Below are 10,967 nucleotides of genomic sequence, written 5' to 3'. Positions count from 1 at the left end.
CCCCTCTTCCCAAACCCCATGACCCTCAAAACACATCAGTGCCGACTGTGAACCAGCTCCTCGGCCCAGGGGTGCAGAGAAAGCAAAATGCTCCCGACCTGGCAGTGGAGGGAAGACAAATATGCAGATAATCACAACACATGGCCCAGGGTCGCAGCTCCACAAGTGAGGAAAACCACACGCTGTGAATTAAGAAGAGGATACAATTGCACGCGGTTGAGGATCTCTGAGAAGATGGCCATGTGGTGTCCTGGTTCAGACCCTCATCTTCTCTCCTGGACCAGAGAAACTGTGTCTTCAGTAGCATTCTGCTTCCAGGCTTGCCCTTACTCCAGTGCACCTTGCATCTTGCTGCCAGGGATGTCTTTCTAACTTAAAAATTGGACACAATCCTCCATTCATTTTAAAACCTTTATCGACCCCCAGCGCCCCAGGATAAAGACTAACCATCATCTAGCCTCCACCTCCTTCCCCAGCCTCATATTTCAAACTCATCTTTTCAAACCATTTTCACTCTATCAGTGATAAACCTTATGTCATTTGCCTTTCCTTAGATTGCCTCCCTGAACTGAGCTCCTGCTCATCCTTCAAAATCCACTTTCATATGACCTCCTCATAGTATTAATCATGCTTTTTTTTCTGTGCTCTCTGACTTGTACTTGCGATGTGGATTATATGCTTTATTTTCCTACTAAAACACTGGAGCCTCTCAGGGTAAGAGTCCTGTATAGTTCAAGGCTGTATCCCTGGCATCTAGCATAATGCCTGGCACTTAGTCATGCTCAACACATGCTGCCATGTTTCCTTTCCACCAAGGGAAAGTTGACACCCCACTTGGGACTGGCCATACATCCTCAGTGCTCCCCTTCTCCCTTTCTGGGACCTTTCCTCTGCGTCCTTACCATATCTTTCCAAGGCCTTGTGTTCCCTGCAACCTCAGCACCCTCCTCTCCCTGCCAGCGGAGGAAAAAAGGTCTGGTCTTGGGGGAAAGAAAATTAAGCTTTTCTAATGATTTAACTTGTTCTGTCTCCAGCTCACAACCTGTCCCTTGTTATACATATTGAAGGACTCTTCAATCTGATGGGCTAAAGAAGAGGGCCATAAAAGGGGAGGTATTAATCTTAATTGGTCTTCTGTGTCTCTCATGTCCTAGCTCCTTTGGTCCCACAACAATCCAAGGGACAGGGTATTTTTACCTCCATTTTATAGATTAAGACAGTAAAGCTCAGAAACAGCAAATGACTGCCCACATCACTTACAGGATAAGTGATGGAGCCAGGACTTCCGATCGTCTGATTCTAAGGAGCTGGCCCCTTGCACTTTATTATATGTAGGGAGTGTCTGTGGAGCTGGGGAGTCTGGTGTTTCTTAGTCACTTTCCAAAAATGGAAAGCTACTCTCCTGATTATTTCTCTACCCTAGAGATCCCATGTTGAAACCCTACTTCTTCTAAGATGCCCCTGTCTGATTCAGCCAGCCCGGGTTGATCTTCTCTTTTTCTCACCTCCCATTGCTCACTGTGCTCCTGGGTTAGGGATGGATTCTGTATTGCACTCGTCTTGAGCTGTTTCTTTATCCTTTTCTTTTTTCTTTTCTTTTTTTTGGCCATGCCTACAGCATGTGGAAGTTCCCAGCCAGAGATCAAACCTGCACCACAGCAGTAACCAGAGCCATAGCAGTGACACCACCAGATCCTTAACCTGCTGAGCCCCTAGGGAAATGCTCAAGCTGGTTCTTGTGCACACATCTTTTCATCCCAATCCAACAGCTGGAAACATGGATCATCCTCCCGAGACAAGATCTAGGACAATCCCAGGCACATGGCAAGAAGCCAACCGATAAATCCTTTTATTCCCTAGACACATTGATTCATAGATGCAGAGCCCTCAGTTCTATTCTACCTTCAACTCCTTTTGTGTTCTCGGACAAGTCACTTGCCTTTCTTTGGACCTCAGTTTCTCACCTCTAACGTAAAGAGGTTCAACTAGAAAAATCTTTTATGATAGTATCTAACAGCTATATAAGAGTTCACTCTGTGCCAGGCATTGTTCTAAGAGCTTTCCACCTACTAACTCATTTAGTCCTCACAATGGCCCTTGGAGGCAGACTCTCTCATGATCTCATTTTATTGGTTCAGGAAACCAAAGCACAGAGAGGTTAAGTAAATTTCCCTAGGCCGCACAGCCAGTAAGTGGCAAAGCCTGGGCTCAAAGCCAAGCAATATGGTTCCAGAGTCCATGCTCTAACCATTACACCATATTTCCTCTCTTAGATTTCTTTTTGTTTAAGAACATTTTATTTATTTATTTATTTATTTTTTTTGTCTTTTTGCTATTTCTTGGGCCGCTCCCACGGCATATGGAGGTTCCCAGGCTAGGGGTCGAATCAGAGCTGTAGCCACCGGCCTATGCCAGAGCCACAGCAACGCGGGATCCGAGCTGCGTCTGCAACCTACACCACAGCTCACGGCAACGCCGGATCGTTAACCCACTGAGCAAGGGCAGGGACCGAACCCGCAACCTCGTGGTTCCTAGTCAGATTCGTTAACCACTGCGCCACAACGGGAACTCCAGAACATTTTATTTTTTAATGATTTTTATTTCTTCCATTGTAGTTGGTTTACAGTGGTCTGTCAATTTTCTACTGTACAGCAAAGTGAACCAGTCACACACACACACACATGTGTATATATATATACATTCTTTTTCTTTCATTTTCCTCCATCATGTTCCATCACAAATGACTAGATATAGTTCCCTGTGCTATACAGCAGGATCTCATTGCTTATCTACTCCAAATGCAATAGTTTGCTTCTGCTAATCCCAGCTGCCAGTCCATCCCACTCCTTCCCCCTCCCCCTTGGCAACCACTAGTCTGTTCTCCAAGTCCATGCATTTCTTTTCTGTGGAAAGGTTCATTTGGGCCTATATACTCTATTCCAGATATAAGTGATATCATACGGTATTTGTCTTTCTCTTTCTTTCTTACTTCACTTAGTATGAGAGTCTCTAGTTCCATCCTTGTTGCTGCAAATGGCGTTACTATGTTCTTTTTATGGCTGAGTAGTATTCCATTGTGTATATATACCACATCTTCTTTTTTTTTTTTTTGTCTTTTGTCTTTTTGTCTTTTGTTGTTGTTGTTGTTGCTATTTCTTGGGCCGCTCCTGCGGCATATGGAGGTTCCCAGGCTAGGGGTTGAATCGGAGCTGTAGCCACCAGCCCACGCCAGAGCCACAGCAACGCAGGATCCGAGCCGCGTCTGCAACCTACACCACAGCTCACGGCAACGCCGGATCGTTAACCCACTGAGCAAGGGCAGGGACCGAACCCGCAACCTCATGGTTCCTAGTCGGATTCGTTAACCACTGCGCCACGACGGGAACTCCTATACCACATCTTCTTAATCCATTCCTCTGTTGATGGACATTCTGGTTGTTTCCATGTCTTGGCTATTGTGAATAGTGCTGCAATGAACATATGGGTGCATGTTATCTTTTTCAAGGAAAGTTTTGTCCAGATATATGCCCAAGAGTGGGGTTTCTGGGTCATATGGTAGTTCTGTATTTAATTTTCTGAGGTACCTCCACAGTGGTTGTACGAGATTTCTTTTTAAAGTGTAAATGTCTCTCTCATTCATTTCACAGCCATTTACTGACCCTCTACTCTGTATCAGTCACAGGTACACACTGTAATGGGCACCAGAATACAAAATCCATTAAGCCCTTGACCTTACCCGTGGGGTCCCTGTGGTAGGCTAAGGAGAGGTAGCTGAGTAACCCTGAGCCATCTAGCTGTTGGGGAGAGCAGGGCCAGCTATAGTACATGCACATCTGTCATTTGTGTTCCCCAAAGTTGCCCCCAATTGGATTTTTCAGTACGGCGTTGTATTTTCTCATGGATTCATGTCGTAACTCAGAGATCTTTATCAGGAACAGGGATTAAGCACTGCTAACCTGGGGATGCATTGTTCTGGCATCTGTATGGCGGTTTGTTGGACCCAATTGCTTAGACCTCATTCAAGCCCTCCTCCCAGTGGAGTTTCCAAAAGTCTCCTTTCATCTCATCCCCTAGCACCACCCTCCACAGGCCTCCTGAAGTCTAGACTGAAGCCTCTCTCACCTTCTTGGCCTCGGTCTCTGTCTCGCAGTCCCACTCATCCTGCTTGGCTCATCACAGAATCCACCTTCATGAAGCCTCTCTTGATTCCCCTAATCAGATGTAATCACTGCCTCCTCACCCTTCTGTGCAGAGTTCAAGTTCGTCACAGGCAAGAACATGTTTTATAGGCAATTTCCCCAAGCGTGCAATGCAGTAGTTCCTGGTACAGAGCCCTGTAGAAACTCTAAGGCATAGTAAAAGTCACAGTTAACTTGGTGGAAAAGTCCTAATTTCTAGCCTCTTTTCTATTTAACACTTCTGTGACATATGGCAAGTCATTAAATTTGTTTTAGTGTTTGTTTCTTCTGATAGCTAAAGAATATAGAAATGTGTAAAGAAGGTCTCAATTATCTGTAATTTCTACCATCCAGTGATGATCACTCTTGTTATTTTGGAGTATTTCCTTCTTTTCTCCATGCATGTGACACACATGGAAATAAATATATTTTAAATATTGTTTTTGTAAACTTTTCATTTACTATTTTAGGAACATTGTCTTTGACAAAAATCTTTTCTACAGAAATTTTGTTTTTTTGTTTTTTTAGAGCCACACCCATGGCATATGGAGGTTCCCAGGCTAGGGGTTGAATCAGAGCTGTAGCTACCAGACTACATCACAGCCACAGCCATGTGGGATCTGAGCCTCATCTGCGACCTATACCACAGCTCACGGCAACACCAGATCCTCAACCCACTGAGCCAGGCCAGGGATAGAACCTGCATCCTCATGGATACTAGTCAGGTTCATTAACCACTGAGCCAAGGTGGGAAATCCTATAGGAAATTTTTTTTTTTATAAATTACTGAGGAGTTCCTGTTGTGGCCCAGCAGGTTAAGAACCTGACATAGTGTCTGTGAGGATACAGGTTCAATCCCTGGCCTCACTCAGTGGGTTAAAGATCTGGTCTTGCTGTAGGCTGCAGTGTAGGTGGAAGATGTGGCTTGGGTCCAGAGTTTTTGTGGCTGTGGTGTAGGCTGGCAGCTGCAGCTCCAATTTGATTCTTAGCCTTGGAATTTGCATACACTGCAAGTGGGACCCTAAAATAAAATAATAAAAATTTACTGAGGTATAATTTACATATAATAAATGCACTCGATTTAAGTGTATGATTTGATGCGTTTTGGCAACTGTGTGCACTCATGTAACCATTACCACAATCAGGATTTAGAACATCTCCATTGCTCCCCAAAGTTCCTGAATACCCACTTTGAAGTCAGTCCCCAAAGTGCCCCCAAGCCCAGGCAACCACAGATCTGCTTCTACAGATTGATTTTTAACGACCACATAATATTCCACCACAAGGTATTCCCTAACTTGGCTGTTTCCGGATTGTCAGACATAAGGATGGTATCTATAATTTCCCCCTACAATAAATTATAATTCAGTGAATAATTTTTGGTCATACCTCTGATTATTTCCTTGGGATAAATGCTAAGACCTGAAATCACTGAATCAAAGAGTATGCACCATTTTAAGTCTTATGATAAATATTTGAGCATGTTGCTTTTAATCTTGCTGACTCTATTTCCTCATTTGTTAAAAAAAAAAGGGGATTAAAAATTCCAACCTCAAGGAGTTGTGATGGTTACATGAGACATAAGACACTTTGAGTAACTAGTAAGCTAATCCACAAATACTTGGGGAGCTGAGTAGGAGGGAGTCAGATGCACCTCAGACAGATGGATCTGGATTTGAATCCCAAGTCTGCTTTTTTTTCTAGCTGTTGACCTTGAGTTAGCTATTTAACCTCACCAAGCCTCCATCTTCTCCCTTGTCAAGCGGGAGGAACAGGTTCCATTCTCCCAGTGTTGCTCTGAAGGTTCAGTGAAACACCCCATGTAGAGAGCTTAGAAGAACTCCTTGCTCGTAGCTGCTCAATAATGTGCTGTGATTCGTTCCAGTCAGGCTTCTTGGTTACAAATAAAGAGGCACCAATTCTGGCTAACTTAAGGAGCATAGGAAGTGATTGAAAGGATGTTGGATGGTTTACAGGATCAACAGGAAGGCTGGAGGACCAGGCGTGGAAAATGGGCAGGAAGCAAGGTAGATTGGGCAGCTGAGAACACAGCCGAGGCCTGGCCCCAGGAACTCTCTGGTTATGAGGCTCAGGGCTGAGGCTGATGCCAGACACCCAGATCCTGTGGCTGTGATCATCTCCAGCCTTCCCCCTGTCTTTGCACCACTTGCTCCAGATTTAAAGCTCCAGTGGAGATATCCAAGTGGCTGAGACCAGAATCCTCACTGCCAGGAAACTGGATGAAAAAAATGCCAGCTTTCTCTCAGCTTCCGTAGAAGGAAAAGGGTCTCTGCATCTTCCCCAAATCCACAGAATGAGAGAATTCCCTCACATAAAAAGCAGGCTTAGGTGTTACGAAGCTGACAATGACGAGACCACCACAGTATTCTTTTTAATGTTATGATGACTGAGGACATATCCAGTGAGTTGCATTTATTCGGTAACCATATGCTCAATGCTGTAGGGCAAGCATCATTTTAAAGAAGCTTCTTGATGGATGCTCTGATAATAGACATAGCAAATTTGCACCTTCAGATGATGTCACATTGGTTTTTCTTCCCTTGGGAACTGGTCTGCCCAACTTTCTAGTGGTTTTAAGGTGGGGGGGGCAGGGACAGAGGGAGACAGCAGGATTTGTGATTTACTAAAGATGAACACTCTAGGTCAAATCTTCAAATTCCATAGTTTATTTCCTTTTAGTTTGATTCGACATAAATTTTCACTAAAACTGGAGAAGTCCAGTCACCTAAGATGAGGCAGACTGTCCAGTTGGTCACAGGTAAGCATAGCCTGGGGGCTGGTCTGATTTCAGTGGGGATCTGTTGAACATTGGCTGTTTCCTATAATTTATCTTTCTTTTTTTTTTTTTTTTTTTTGTCTTTTTGCCATTTCTTGGGCTGCTCCCGCGGCTTATGGAGATTCCCAGGCTAGGGGTCCGAATCAGAGCTGTAGCCATCGGCCTATGCCACAGCCACAGCAACGCTGGATCTGAGCCGAGTTTGCAACCTACACCACAGCTCACGGCAATGCCGGATCGTTAACCCACTGAGCAAGGGCAGGGACCGAACCCGAAACCTCATGGTTCCTAGTCAGATTCGTTAACCACTGCACCACGACGGGAACTCCTAATTTATCTTTCTTAAAGCTATGATGGATTGAGCTCTCAATGGATATTGCCTTTTATAATTCTTCCAATCACCCTGTGGTGAGAGTTCGGAGGCTCAGAAGAGAAAGATAATTTTTTTTTTTGTTCAGCTAGCAAGTGAAAAATGAGGATTTGAAGCCAGTCCTGTCTGCCATTGAATTCAAAGCTCTTAGCTACAAGTCTAGCAAAGCAAACAGAGTGCACATGACTGTGGGGACAGGGCCACTGTGTAAACAGACATGCTGGCTGAGTGCAGCGTGAGGACGAGGAGTGGAGGCGAGTTCTCTGGGAGGTGAATTCTCCAATAGTCAGATCAGGCATCTCGAGCAAGTTCCCAGGGCCCAGGCCCAGGGAACTGGACTAGCCATTCATACAAGAAACATGCTTAAAATTTGTTTTTGCCTTAAAAACATTTTATTGCAAGAAATTAAACATCTATATTTAATATCCCTGCCTCTCCTCCCCCTCCTTCAAGTAATTAATATTACCAGTTTTTATGTGTTCTTCCAGATTCTTCCTAGGCATTCACAAATCTGAGTTCCTACTCATAGATCCTTCTATTTACAACATGAATCGTATCATACTATGTACATTATTCTGCTATTTAATTTGTTCACTTAATGTCTGGGAGGTCTTTCCATGGTATGTACAACTCTACCACATTTTTAACAGTTGCATAGGAGTTCCCTGGTGGCTCAGTGGGTTAAGGATCCAGCATGGTCACTGCCGTGGCTCCAGTTGCTGCTGTGGCGCAGGTTTGAGTCCTGGCCTGGGAACTTCTGCATGTCGTGAATGAAGCCCCTCAAAAGAGTTGTGTAATTTTCCAGAGTGTGACCATTATATGACTATGCCATAATTTACTTAATACTGACTATTAATAAAGATTTGATGAGCTTCCAATTTTGGAGGGAGGCTGTTATGAACAATGCTGTAATGATGCACAAGCTGATCATTCTATTTCTTTCTTTCCTTTTTTTTTTCTTTTTTGCTTTTTAGGGCTACATGTGTGGCATATGGAAATTCCCAGGCTAGGGGTTGAATCAAGCTGCAGCTGCTGGCCTACACCACAGCCACAGAAACTCGGGATCCCAGCCGCATCTGTGACCTACACCACAGCTCCCAACAACGCCAGATCCCCAACCCACTGAGTGAGGCCAGGGATCGAACCCACATCTTCATGGATACCAGTTGGGTTTAATACTGCTGAGCCACAAGGAGAGGTCTGGCTTTTTTATTTCTAAAAATGCATGCAGACTGCTAGCATGTATCAGTGTAACCTATTTCCCTGATTTGTAACCTCAGGGCGAGAATGACAGGTTTAACTCAGCTCAGACCCTCCTCTGAGAAGCTTCTCTCTCTGACCCCTGTTCTTTGACATGGTCACTTCTTCCTTCTGTCATTCTTTATGCATTTCGAAAATTGTGCCTATTATCCTGAGGTGTAATTATATATTTACATATATATGTCTGTGTAATTATATAATTATATATACACTTGTGTTTTTTCTACCAGATTGTGAGTTCCTTGAAAGCAGGGACTGTCCTTTCTGTGTCTCTAGTCCAGCACTGGCTACATATAAGGATGGAAGGCTCAATAAATACTTGTTCGATGGAGCTGAAACATGTGCCTGACACTCCCCCAGCCCTTTCAGGTGTTACAAAGGCTTGGTTATTCTCTGCCTTGTACTCACCCAAAGGTATGATATACACAGATCCTAGAGAAACTGAACTATCCTGCGAAGTCCTTGAATGCACCAGTGATGAGGAAAGGTATGGGTAGGGACCTTCTTGCCTTCTGTCTGAAGAAGAGCTGCTGTTTACTCCCTGTGTTCGTTTCCTAGGGCTGCTGTAACAAAGTACCTCTGCCCGGAGTCCCCGTCGTGGCTTAGTGGTTAACGAATCTGACTAGGAACCATGGGGTTGTAGTTCGATTCTTGGCCTTGCTCATTGGGTTAAGGATCTGGCATTGACGTGAGCTGTGGTGTAGGTTGCAGACGTGGCTCAGATCCCATGTTGCTGTGGCTGTGGTGTAGGCCAGTGGCTACAGCTCTGATTCGACCCCTAGCCTAGGAACCTCCATATGCCGTGGGAGTGGCCCTAGAAATGGCAAAAAAAAAAAAAAAAAAAATGTACCTCTGCCTGGGTGGCTAAAGAGAACAGAAATTTATTGTTCCACAGTTCTGGAGGCTTGAGGTTCAAAACCAAGGCCCTGCTGGACTGGCCCCATCTGAGGGCAGACGGATGTGTTCCAGGCCTCTCGCCTTGGCTTGTAGGTGGCTGCCTTCTCTTGTGTACTTTCATATTCCCCTCCTTCTGTGCCTGTTCCTATGTTTTCCCTTTGCAGAAAGGACGGGGACCCATCTAATGACCTCTTTGTGACTTGATTACCTCTGTAAAGATCCCATCTCCAGAGTTCCCGTCTTGGCTCAGCAGAAATGAATCTGACTAGTATCCATGAGGATGCAGGTTCGATCCCTGGCCTTGTCCGGTGGGTTTAAGGATCCGGAGTTGCCTGGAGCTGTGGTGTAGGTCACAGACACGGCTTGGATCTGGCGTTGCTGTGGCTGTGGTGTAGGCTGGCAGCTACAGCTCCTATTCAACCCCTAGCCTGGGAACCTCCCTATGCCACAGGTACAGCCCTAAAAAGACAAAAGACAAAAAAAAAAAAAAAAAAAGACCCCATCTCCAAATAAAGTCACCTGCCCAGGTACTGGTGCGTTAGGATGCCCACATATAATATTTGGGAGGAGATACAATTCAACCCATAACATGCTAATTTTTAAAATTATTTAAAAAGTCTAAAATTATTTAAAAAGGCATGTCAGGGAGCTATGATCAGCAGGAGCCTTCTGGGACTATAAAAATTAATTAAAAAAACAAAAACAAAATGGTCTTTGAGCCTGCGATTGACAGATGACCTATGTTAGTGAACTGTTTCCTTCCCAGCAGGGATTTGCACATCCAGTCCTCCCCCATCTGGGCCCATGACCTCTGGAGCCCAGGTTCTCTCCACTCTTGAGAGTGGAGAAAGTGTTCTACTCACTGCTAATTACATTGCCTGCCCTTCTCCACAGTTTTGATCCTATTTCTGTTTTGTTTTGTTTTGTTTTGTTTGCTTGTTAGGGCTGCACCTTCGGCATGTGGACGTTCCCAGACTAGGAGTCCAATCAGATCTGCAGCTGCCAGTCTACACCACAGCCAGGGCAACGCCAGATCCAAGCCAGGAATCAAACCTGTGTTCTCATGGATACTAGTCGGGTTCTGTTCTGCTAAGCCACAATGGGAACTCCTTGATCCTGTTTCTTTGATGATATCAAATCTGAACTCCTATACCTGATAAAAGCTTTTAGTTTCACTTTGGTTGTCTAGGTACTTTTTCAGCACAGACAGATCTGGCAAACTAGCTGTGTGTTATCCATACATGTGCTTTACTTAGGATGAGGCTCGATGATAGAGCCTAGCTTTGGGTCTAGGCAGGACCTTGGCTCTGAGTGTGGGTTGTGGGCCCCTCCTCTGTGACCCCAGAGTCCCTGGGGATCCCAGCTCCAATGCAGATGTAATCATCCCTCTATTCCTTTGTCTCTCTCCCACTGGACTGTCTGTCTTGTTCACTGTGAACCCTTCACAGCCGACACTGGGTAGCTG

This window comes from Sus scrofa, chromosome 6 (genome assembly GCF_000003025.6).
Source record: "Sus scrofa isolate TJ Tabasco breed Duroc chromosome 6, Sscrofa11.1, whole genome shotgun sequence".
Taxonomy (NCBI): domain Eukaryota; kingdom Metazoa; phylum Chordata; class Mammalia; order Artiodactyla; family Suidae; genus Sus; species Sus scrofa.
Note: the sequence above shows the minus strand (reverse complement) of the source record.